Source organism: Oryctolagus cuniculus, chromosome 1 (assembly GCF_964237555.1).
Source record: "Oryctolagus cuniculus chromosome 1, mOryCun1.1, whole genome shotgun sequence".
NCBI classification, from domain to species: domain Eukaryota; kingdom Metazoa; phylum Chordata; class Mammalia; order Lagomorpha; family Leporidae; genus Oryctolagus; species Oryctolagus cuniculus.
Genome location: NC_091432.1, coordinates 62447627 through 62459935, shown reverse-complemented (window position 1 = coordinate 62459935; position 12309 = coordinate 62447627). Strand labels below are relative to the sequence as shown.

The following is a 12309-nucleotide window of genomic DNA, read 5'->3' as shown; positions in this document are numbered from 1 at the left end:
AAATCAGTTATCTCATATCTCATTTTTACTGCCACTTTGAGTCAGGAAGAGCTTATTTTTGTTTTATATTAGGATTATGAATCAAATTTTCTTCAATTAAATTTTTTCTTTTGTAATTTAATCTTTTTAAATCACTTCTGCCAAGATCTTTTCATTAGAAGGTGGTCACTAGATTCAGTTCACACTCAAAGAGAGGGAAACAGACAAGGGAATACATGACAGGAAGCAGGGGTCCTTGAGAGTCATTGTAGAAGTTGCTGGTGCATTGCTCATAAAAGTTTGGATATTGTTTCTATCCCTTCTTTATGCTCTTGTGGAACAGTGGTTTTTCTACTTACTACTTGTTGAATTATTTATTTGATAGAGCGATAAGCTTGGGATTATAAAGTAAATTGGAAGTGGATCATTGTAAAAATTAAAAGAAAATAAGAGGGGCTGGCACTATGGCATAGCGGGTAAAGCTGCTGCCTGCAGTGCCAGCATCCCATATGAGTGCTGGTTCAAGTCTTGGCTGCTCCACTTCTGATCCAGCTCTCTGCTATGGCCTGGGAAAGCAGTAGAAGACCTGCACCCATGTGGGAGACCTGGAAGAAGCTCCTGGCTCCTTGCTTCAGATCAGCACAGCTACAGATGTTGTGGCCAATTGGGGAGTGAACCAGTGGATGGAAGACCTCTCTCTCTCTGCCTCTCTGCCTCTCTCCGTGTAACTCTTTCAAATAAACAAATAAATCTTATAAAGAAAAGAAAATAAGAAAGGAAAGAGGAGGGAGGGTAGGAGTGAGGGAGGAAAGGAATATAGGGAGGGAAGTCACTCTTTTCATATATCTATATGAAATTTGTTCCCTTTATATAAACAAAAAAATTCTTAAGTGACAAATCCTTACTTAAGGAAAATCTAAGATTTTTTGGGGAGCTGGTGGGTTAAAGTCATGGCCTGCAGCAAGGGCATCCCATGTGCATGCTGGTTGCAGTCCTGGCTTCTTCACTTCCAACTCTCTGCTAATGTGCCTGGGAAAGCAACAGAGGATGACCCTAGTCACTGGGCCACTGCACCCACGTGGGGGACCTTGAAGAAGCTATTGGATCCTAGCTTAGGCTTGGCACAACCCTAGATGTTGCAGCCATTTAGGGAATGAACCAGCAGATGGAAAACTTCCTGCCCCACAACTATACCCTCCAAGTATATAAAATAAATTAAAAAAAAACGATTTTTGGGAAAGGATAGGCTTAAGAGCAGCATTTCTCTCTAAAATCTTATATAGAAGGTTGTTTAAAGAAAAAAGAATCTTACCAAGTGTTTTACGCAGGCTATTTTACTTAAGAGCATTAATGCTAAGTATGCAAATATTCATCTGAATTATCATTAAGGTGTCAAGAACTAATCATCCTCCTTTAATAAAAAGTAATTTGAAAGTCAAGGTTACAGGGTGGAGGGAGGGAGGGAGGGTGAGAGAGAGAAAGGGAGGGAGGGAGAGAGAATCTCTATCCACTGGCCCAGTCCCCAAATGGTCCAGGATTGGAAGAATCAGTATCATCAAAATGTCCATACTACTGAAAGCAATTTACAGATTCAGTGTGACACCAATCAAAATACCAAGAACATTCTTCTCAGATATAGAAAAAATGATGCTGAAATTAAAATGGAAATAGAGGAGACCCTGGGTAGCTAAAGCAAACTTATACAACAAAAACAAAGTCCGAAGCATCACAATACAGGATTTCAAGACATACTACAGGGAAGTTATAATCAAAACAGCCTGGTGCTGGTATAAAAACAGATGGATAGACCAGTAGAATAGAATAGAAATGCCAGAAATCAACTCATGCATTTGCAAACAATTTATCTTCAGCAAAGGAGCTAAAATCAATCCCTGGAACAAAGACAGTCTCTTCAACAAATGGTGCTGGGAAAACTGTATCACCACATGCAGAAGCATGAAGCAAGACTCCTACCTTATGCCTTTTACTAAAATCCACTCAAAATGGATTGAAGATCTAAATCTATGACCAATTACCCTGCAAGACATTGGCATAGTCAGAGTTCCTAGAAAAGACCCCAGAGGCACAGGCAATCAAAGCCAAAGTTGACAAATGGGATTACATCAAGTTGAGAAGCTTCTGTACAACAAAAGAAACACTCAGCAAAGTGAAGAGGCACTGACAGAATGGGAGAAACTATTTGCAAACTATGCAACTGATAAAAGATTTATAACCAGAATATATAAAGAGATCTAGAAACTCAACAACAACAAAACAAACTACCCAGTTGTTAAATGGGCAAAGGACTTAAACACATTTTTCTTTCTTTTTTTTTTTTTGACAGGCAGATTTAGACAGTGAGAGAAAGAGAGACAGAAAGAAAGGTCTTCTTTTTCCGTTGGTTCACCCCCCAAATGGCTGCTATGGCTGGTGTTCTGTGCCGAGCTGAACAGCAGACACCCAGACAACAGACACATGAAAAAATGCTCAGGATCACTAGCCATCAGGGAAATGCAAATCAAAACCACAATGAGGTTTTGCCTCACCCCAATTAGAATGGCTTTCATACAGAAATCAACAAACAACAAATGCTGGTGAGGATGTGGGGGAAAAGGTGCCCAAATTCATTGTTGGTGGGAATATAAACTGGTACAGCCACTGTGGAAAACAGTATGAAGATACCTCATGTGGGGAGCAACTGGGAGCAACTTGGACTAGACTAAGTTACTGGAATTAAGACTTATTCTATGCATCTGCTCTCCCACAATATGGCGCTGAGAAGGGAGGAAACAGCTTCTACACAGCTGCCTCCAGTTCAACCAATAAACAGCAGGACCTGCTCCTGATTGGAGGAGAGCAGCGTACTCGGCGTGTGGGTAGCAGAGTTGGGATTGGTGAAGAGGACTATAAAGGAGGAGAGAGACAACATGCACCGGGAACATCTATCTGAAGGAACACCTGTGCAGCCCCCGAGAGAGCCGGCCGGCGGTGTGCTGCTCCCCCGCGGAAGTGGGGAAAGTGGCAGGGGGAATCGCCCTTCCACGGAGGTGGAAGGGTCGGTAGCCAACCCGGGAAGAACCAGCAGCAAACCCGGGGAGGGCCGAGCAGACAAAAGAACAGTGCAGGGTCCTGTGTCGTTCCTCCACGAAGAGGGGGAGCGACACCTCAGAAACTGAATATAGACCTACCATATACCCAGCCATCCCACTTCTGAGAATTTACCCAAAGGAAATGAAATCCGCATATGAAAGGGTTGTCTGTACCCTCCCCACCCCGCCATGTTTATTGCAGCTCAATTCACAATAGCTAAGGCATGGAATCAACCCAAATGCCCATCAACTGAAAACTGGATTTGAATTTAATTTTTTTAATCTCTCTCTCTCTCTCTCTCTCTGTCACACACACACACACACACACACACACACACACACACACAGGAAGGGAGGTACGGGAGGTAGGGAGGGAGAAAGATAGCAAGTGAGTGCTAGGCTGGGCTACAATGGTGAACCAAACAAATGAGGCCCTTGTCTTCAAGGGAAAGCACAGGGGAAGGGAAGCTTTACTCATGTTGAATAGCATTCGTGTGCACTGAAGAGCTCACTTGGCTGAGACCAGGTGGAGAAGGTCACTACAGTCCTGTGAGGAATGCTGTTGGGAGATATGGGCACAGTCTTACCTGAGGTGTTGCAGCTTGGCAAACCCGCAGGGCACAGAGTCCTTTTGCCTCCAGGGATGTTGTTCTCAAGATAAGTTGGCCCAGATGTTACACTCCCTTCCTCCTTTTGGGTGTGGGGGTGATCACTGGCCAGTCTTGTTCAGAGCTGCACAGAGAATACTGTCTTTACCTAACAGTAACTTGGCTTGGTGTCAGCAAGAATGTCTGCCAGATCAATCTTTTGGCATGATCTTACTATGCAAATTAAGGGTAAAACTACTACCCAAACAGTACTCTATACTTTGTGTTTCTGTGTGGGTGCAATCTGTTGAAATCTTTACTTAGTGTATACTAAGTTGATCTTCTGTATATAAAGATAATTAAAATGAATCTTGATGAAGAATGGGATGGGAGAGGGAGCGGGAGATGGGATGGTTGTGGGTGGGAGGGAGGTTATGGGGGGAAAAGCTGGTATAATTCAAAAGTTGTACTTTGGAGATTTATATTTATTAAATAAAAGTTGAAAAAAGTAAAATAGGAAAAAACAATTTAGCATCATTTAATTTCACAATTCTAACAAAAAACTGTAACACCCTAATAAACTTATAACTATATATATAAAGAAACCCAAGAAAGTGAATTACAAACAAGGCCATTTATTACTTAATTCATTTTATTACTTAATTCTAGGCTTAAGTGAATTAATCACCTAATAATTCTCCTTTTCTGAGACACATCCATGATTTGCCCTAAGAAGAGCATAGTAAAAGAGCAACATTAACTTGCCCCCACTCTCCTCCACCAAGTGCCCATGGATATGACTGGAAGCACTTCCTAAGGACCTGTTTTCCATTTCATTCTCCAGGGAGTCCCCACATGTAAAGATGTGTGGTCCCTCTAAGATAGATCAGCTCAATCCTTTGCCAGGACCCTCTCACCAGCTTGTTGTCCTCCACCTGGGACTTCTCCCCTTCTGCTGCCAATTCTCAAGGAGCAACTTGTAGGCACGGTGGGCAAAGTGAGCTTATTTCTCCATTTTGGCCTATTTTGCTATCTACTCATATAATCAATCAATATATTTAAAGTAGAAAGACAATTTTAAATATTTTTTTTACCTCAGCCCACTGGAGGCTACTTTGCATCTATTCATAACTGACCTGGTATCTGTTTTGCTTCTCAGTCCTAATTCGACAACCCTATCTTCAAACAGTAACTGCTTGAGGTGTGTCATATAGCATCATTGTGATAATATGCAACTCAAATAGACTGCAGACCATTGCAAGAGACTGAGCAAGTGGTTTTTATATGCTTGTATTGCAATTTGTTCCAGACACAATCACTCCCCTATCATACTCTTTAGACGTGTAGTGAATTATTTTGTGCAACCTTCCCTGCCACACACAGCAATCACTTCACGGTCAGTAGTCCTGCTAGACTGTCTTGTTTTTTTCAACTTTTTATTTCAGAATAATTTTAGATTTACCAAAAAAAAAAAAAAAACCTTATGAAGTAGTTCCATATACCCCACACCAAGCGTCCCCTATTATTAACATCATTAGAATGATATATTTGTCACAATCAATGAACCACACCTGGCTGTCTTAACTCCCTTTCATTTTAGAGTACATAGCTTCCAAACTGGCTTTCTGTGTGTAAGCATATTCTTTCTCCCTGCACTTGCTCTCTAGTTCCTCCTGTCATAGATTCAGAGAATGGAAGGCAGGGAGAATGTTAGGTAGTTAACAAGAACCATGAAGCTTCCATTGGTGACATCAGAAGATTTAAATTTTAGTCCAACTAGCAGCAGGAAGAGGGATTCTCCCTCCTATTCACTTGCTTTACATTTTTTTTGTTTTTATTATCTCTATTTTCTACAGTGGGGTCACAGTCCCTATTCTAAACCAAAGCAAATATATATAAAATCATGAGCACAATATGCTACTGTAGTCCACAGTTTGCCACTGGCAGGCACCTTTCTATGGAAAGGCTTGGGACTAAGAGGCCCAAAGAAACAGGCACCACTGAAGACTGGCTGCACTGCTGTGTGTGGGGAAGTTTACCATGTGCAGAATCCGTGGTTTGCGTTCTTTTATCCCTGAGAGAAAATCAAAAGGATGGCATGGACCTGGGGTCCTCACAACTCTATGAGGCAAGTGATTGTGCCATTTTATACTGAACCAGTTAGACCTAAATCCCCAATGGAGACACTTAGGACTGGCCCAACATGAGATGTTTCAGACCCAGATGGCATGAATGATATGCAGATATGTGACCTGGAAAGTGAGTTTGTCCATTTTGCTTCATTTCAATATGAAATATGCAGGAAAAAAAACTTGCTTCATCAAAGCCAATTCCATTTCCTCATCTATAAAGTGAAAATAATATCTAAGACTCACAAGTTTTCTGAACCTGACCCTTAGCCCTGCCCTTCTATCTAGGACATGGTGACTTGCCCAGCTCATGCTCAGGGAGAGGATGACAGTCAGTGGTCTGGGCAAATCCTGTGTCCTATGCTGCGCTGAACTTCCCCAGTCAGGAGGACAGAGAGCTAAGTAGGGTCCACTGCAGGTTGCCCAGAAGTGGAATCTGACGTAAGGTGTGGCAGCCCCAGACTGGCCTCAGCAGAGCTGCCAGCTCTGAACAGGGATAGCACTCCTCTGGCTGGTTAACCCTACTCAAGGTTTCCTCAGGGTTGTGTCCACTGCACCATCCTCCTTGACTTAATTATGAACACAGAAAGGAATTTGGGAAGTGAGGCATGAGCTACAGAAGGGACAGAGTCCTGATTCTCACACCAACACATTATCCAAAAACTGCTCTTCTCCCCACCACCAGCCCTGTCACATTTCCCTGATGGGCTATCATGCTCATTTAGCCTTGGATTCTTTATGCGAGTGGTTTAGTGCTCCACTGGAGTCTGGAAGCAAGAGAGCACTGGTTGAAGCAGAGAGATCCCTGGATTCTGGGCTCAGCTTGGTTCAAGGGGACACTGTTCAGTGGCAGGCTCCTCCTGGACCTCTGCAGGCCAGGCCAAGTTCCCAGGGTGTTGCTCAGGATAGCAGCTCCCTTACTCTTCTGTGTCCAGGGAGCAGATAACCAGGGCAGCAGTGTTGTTGGCTCCATTGCTGTAGCAAGGACTAACATAGGGAAGGTAGTATCCAGTGAAGGAAGCATGGGGGAAAGTGAAAATGTGGGAACCTTGTCACTCATGTTGTATCATGGACCTCATAATCCAGGAAGACTCCAACCCTGCGTGGAGGGACTGGCAAGGAGAGGAGTGTGGGTTCGTCAGTGCCTGCCTGGCATGCATTTCCATTCCTCAGCCTTATCACCCAGAACCCATAGTTGGGGGATAAGTAGACCACCCCTTTACAGTCTATATTTCCCTTATAGACTCCCAGGCCTCATTCCAACTGGGGTCCCACCTCCACCTCCCAGTAGGGCTGGCCGGAAGAGACACACTGGCTGCCCAGGACAACACTGTAGTGGTAAAATCTCTCCGAATTGTCAGGCAGATTTTGCTTGGTGTCTCCATAGTACACACACACACACACACACACACACGCACACTTCTGTCCTCAGGCATGACGAGGTGGGAGTGAGCAGTATCTGGATCCAGGAGCAAATCAGCTCAGGCAAAAAGCCCTGACTGGGGGGCTGGCTCTGTGGTGCAGTGGGTTAATGCCCTGTCCTGAGGTGCCGGCATTCCATATGGGCGCTGGTTCAAGTCCTGGCTGCTCCACTTCTAATACAGCTCTCTGCTATGGCCTGGGAAAACAGTAGAAGATGGCCCAAGTCCTTGGGCCCTGCACCTGTGAGGGAGACCTGGAAGAAGCTCCTGGCCCCCACCATTGCGGCCAACTGGGGAGTGAACCAGCGGATGGAAGACATCTCTCTTTCTAACTCTCCTCTCTCTGTGTAACTCTGACTTTCGAATAAATCTCTTAAAAAAAAAAAAAGCCTCAATTGGCCGCATCCGTAATAGAGCCAGGGACAGGAGTGAGGTCTGTCTGACAAACCACCACCAAATTCTTAAGTGGTGGGAGGTGGGGGGGGGTGCACAGGGCATCCCGAGGGAACTGGAATATTTTATTTCACTGGAAGGGGTCCTCCCCACTCCCCATCACAATCTCCCCCAGCATCCACTCCCTGCATGTGTCTTCAGTAGATCTCTGAGTCCTGGCACACTGCAAACCACCTTTAGCTCATAGACCGCTTCTGGCCTCTGTGGGCTCCAAGATTTGCTTTTGGTGGAGGAGGGTGAACCTTGGGGTCAGGAGTCCTGGTTCTGCCACATGGACCTTATCTTAGGGATGATGAGATTGGCCAGGGACATAGTGAGGTGCCCCTCCGCACCGAGAAGAGATGTGGGGTATTATTTGGTTGAGCCGCAAACTGTTTGTGGCACATATTAGGGGCAGGCATGTGTTTTGCAGCAGGAAAGGAAGAGGTGTACCACAGGGAGAAAGGCTGACACTCAGAGCTGAGAACCTCGAGGTAGTCTTTGCCCTTCTTGGGTGATCTACTTCATACAATGCCTGAGGAAAAGAAAAGAAAAACAAGTAAGAGGAAAAACTAACAGGACAGAGAGATCAAAAAAGAATAATTAAAGTAACTAGAGGCTGAAACACATTTCTTTCTTGGATCCTTCATTGATTTTGTATAATAGGCATTGTCTTTCCTAACTGAAGCCCTGACTGGGCCCTATGACTCAAACCACAGGAGGTGAACATGTGGTTCTCAGGTTTCACTCAGTTGGTCAACTCCTCTGGGTTTGTTCTACCAGATCATTCTCACTCCAGTCTTGCTCTATGAATCAGTAATGTTCCTCTTGAACTCGGGCAAGGTTATATAAAATTTGATATCTTGGTATGTAATGTAAGGTCATTTCTAAAAAGGATTTGAGCATTCGTGGATTTTGGTACCTGCAGGGGCCTCAGAAGCAATCCCCTGTGGATACTGAGGGACAACTGTATGTTTGCATACTTGAAGATAGAAAAGATAATATGCCTGAAGTCCGTTGCCTATATGCTCAGTTACTTTTTTATGCTGTCCACTAAAACAGAAAATATCAGGGAAATAGCAGTTCTTTCCCATGCCCTGTAAGCCCCTGCCCACTTCTCTAGTACTAACCTAATTACTCTTCACCAAACAGCCATTCTCCTCAGCTTTCAGAGGTGTGGTAGAAGCAGAGATGAAACAGCACGCCCAGGGACGATAAAAGCAAAGCTCATCTGAGGATAATCAAACCCATGTTAATGAAGTCATTACTCCCGCAAGACAGCTGAGATTTTTCCCAGGGCCACATATGGTTATGCAGGTTGAATTGTTAAGGGCAAAATATTGCTGAGTCGGCAATATTTTTTCACGCATGTTGCCACAGTGTGTTACTAGCAAAACTCTGTAAAGCAAAGAGCTGTATTGGGAACTGCTGTTTCTTTAGCCACTAAACAGTGCCTGCCTTGCAATTGTTGCTGAATAAACATTTGTTGAACGAATAAGCCAGCTAGACGTAGGAAATAGTTCCTAAGCCCTAGGTGCTTTCGTAATTTAAGTGATTGACAGCACACGTCAATAGCAAACACTACTTGAGAACTTATACCACATGCCAGTCATTGTTCTGTGATTTTTACATTAATTAATTTACATTAATTAATTTACATTAATTAACTTATTTCACAAACCTGGGTATAAATCATTATCGTTTTCTTTTTATAGATACTTGGCTTGTGGATCCATCATTCTGTATTGAACAAATTACTTGACCTCTCTAGCTTCAAGATATAATATAAATGCAAGAGAGACATTACTTTGGTTTAGGATAGTCCTGTAGGGCTTCCTGGAGGAAACAGGGCAGTAAATCTTACAGGGCTCTATTACAGGGTACCACAGGTCATGCCTTCTCACTTGCCTCCCTGCCTCCTGCTTTTCTTCTTTCTGTTATCAGTACAAAACTCTGGATCCAGTATCCCACAACCCAGTTTTGCCAAACCACTAACCAACTGCAGAGCCTGGCCTGGCTCTCCAGCACCCCTGTCCAACCCCCATCCTAGCTGTATCACAGGCATCCTATATAAATCTTTCTTCACTCTTGAAACAGCAAGTGTGCCCAAACCGCAGGTCCCATGTACATTCATTCTGCCTTACTTGGGTTCCTGCAGTTCTGGCCTCATAAGTGTTCCTATATTCTCTCTTGCCGTTTTAAAAATTGAGAGGAGGAGAGAAAGATAGAGAAGGCTGCCATGCTCTGGCACTTCCCAAAGGCTCACAGAAGCCAAGGCAGGAGCTGGGAGCTCGGCAGGGATCCAATCACTTGAGCTATCACCACTGACTCCCAGGAATTAGCAGGGACTGGGGTCAGGAGATAAAGCCTGGACTCAGAGCTAGGTACTGATACAGGATGTGGGTATCCCAACCTTTAAGCTAAATACTGGCTCCTCTACGATCACACTTGGCATCACTTGCCATGCATTTATGGTCTTAGTTCTCACACTAGAAGTTTTATGTGGATAGGGACATTGTTTATTTTATTAACTGAAATTTCCTCTACACCAAGAAGAGTGCCTCAAACATTTGTTTACATCAGAACCAAATATAAATGTTGAGATATAGGTGAAAATAGGTTGGATGTATAAGAAATAATAATGCCCTCATCTATGGCAGTGGGGGCACCAAGAACTACTGTGTAAAGCTTTCAGAGCAGTACAGAGAGCTTGATCTCTACATTTAAAGCTATAAAGATCAACAGAACACCCAAAATAGCAATTGAACATTGACAAGAGGGCTGGTGCTGTGGTGCAGTGGGTTAACGCACTGTCCAGCATCCCATATGGGCCCCAGTTTGCATCCCAGCTGCTCTACTTACAATCTGTCTCTGCTAATTTGTCTGAGAAAGTAGTTAAGATGGCCCAAATACTTGGGCCCTGTACCCACACATGGGGGTCCCCGAAGTGGGAGACCCAGAAGCAGCTCCTGGCTCCCAGCTCCTGCATGGCCCAGCCCTGGCCACTGAGGCCATTTGGGGAGTGAACCAACAGATGGAAGATCTCTCTCTCTCTGTTAACTCTGCCTTTCAAATGAATAAATCTTTTATTATTATTATTATTATTATTATTTTTTGGACAGGCAGAGTGGACAGTGAGAGAGAGAGACAGAGAGAAAGGTCTTCCTTTTGCCGTTGGTTCACCCTCCAATGGCTGCCGCGGTTGGCGCGCTGCGGCCGGCGCACCGCACTGATCCGATGGCAGGAGCCAGGTACTTATCCTGGTCTCCCATGGGGTGCAGGGCCCAAGGACTTGGGCCATCCTCCACTGCACTCCCGGGCCACAGCAGAGAGCTGGCCTGGAAGAGGGGCAACCGGGACAGAATCCGGCGCCCCGACTGGGACTAGAACCCGGTGTGCCGGCGCCGCAAGGCGGAGGATTAGCCTAGTGAGCCACGGCGCCGGCCCAAATGAATAAATCTTTTTAAAAAAGAAGAAAGAAGAAAGAAAATTGAGAAGACCGTGACAGTAGGAAAGTGAGGCAAACAAAACAAAAAAACCAACCCAAATGATAAATAAAAAAAATGCGAAGGAAGTTTATGATTTTGATTCAGAGCCATGAAAAGATCCAAACATGAGAAAGTTAGAAATGGTGTCTTCTGCAAAGAGGATCTGGGCATGAGTAATTATCTCGCTCTTCAGTAGAGTACCTGGTAGAATGCTTTACTTTTTGTCACCTGTAACTTTCTTTGACAAAACTTAATTACTTGTTTAGTTTTTCCAACGTGCCTTTGGCAGGGTGGAGGCCCAGTCTGGAAAAGGCATTTAAGGGAGGGGTTGGGGCCTGGAAAAGATTCTTCAGGAAAGACCAAGGAGGAAGGAGGGGGACAGTCACCTCCTGGGCCCTGAGTGCTGGGCAGGTCCCACAGGCAGCGCGAGGGTCTGTGATGGCTAAGGTGAGCCTGCAAGATCCCAGACTTCAGGGCTGTCAGTCTGCGGCTGACATCTCACCATCTCTACCAGGATTCCAGGTCCTGCCCACAAGACCAAAGCCAATCAGCGTCAGGTAGAGCCCAGGGGCCTCCCAGCTGGCGGAGTCTGGGTGGGAGCAGCCAATCACAGACAGCAAGTAGGACAACTCCAGCCAATTGGAGATAGGGGATGCCTCCAAGGGTGTGAGTGTATTTCCTGTACCTCCAAGATTTTCTGGCTTCAACCCTGACCCAGAGCGCCTAAACAATTCCTGGAAGGATCGAATGGCTGAGGCTCCTGGATGAAGCCGCCCAGGTGCTAAGGTCGGTTGCTATGTATTTGCCAGTTTTCCGTGTTTAACTCAGCAGTTTATGAGATCAGGTCTGGTTCTGTGACCTAATTTAGCATGGAACTGGGCATGTACATGCAGTGACTCCGCGGTTCTTTGCAAGGTGTGCGCCCTTTACTGCGTCAGGCTTCATATACTGCGTTTTCATGAACAACAGCAGCAAAACAGAAGTCCCTCCTGAGTTTGCTTGACTTAGTCACCCTGAAATGCTTCTGTGGGCAACTTCACATCAATACTGCGACAGCCTGCCTTTGGATTTAGAGGCAGATATTGGGGAATGTTGGAGCAGAAGTGGAGTCCCTGGTCACAAACTGTCATTAAAATAATTAAAAACAAAACAAACTGGTACCCTTCCCTTACCCAAATACACAG

At 44.9% G+C, this 12309-nt stretch overlaps 1 pseudogene; it reads right to left on the bottom strand.

Annotated features, from left to right (window-relative positions):
* Positions 1-6584: 6584 nt before the first annotated feature.
* On the bottom strand, positions 6585-7703 carry LOC138846034 (E3 ubiquitin-protein ligase TRIM68-like; annotated as a pseudogene).
* Between the last annotated feature and the right edge of the window lie 4606 nt (positions 7704-12309).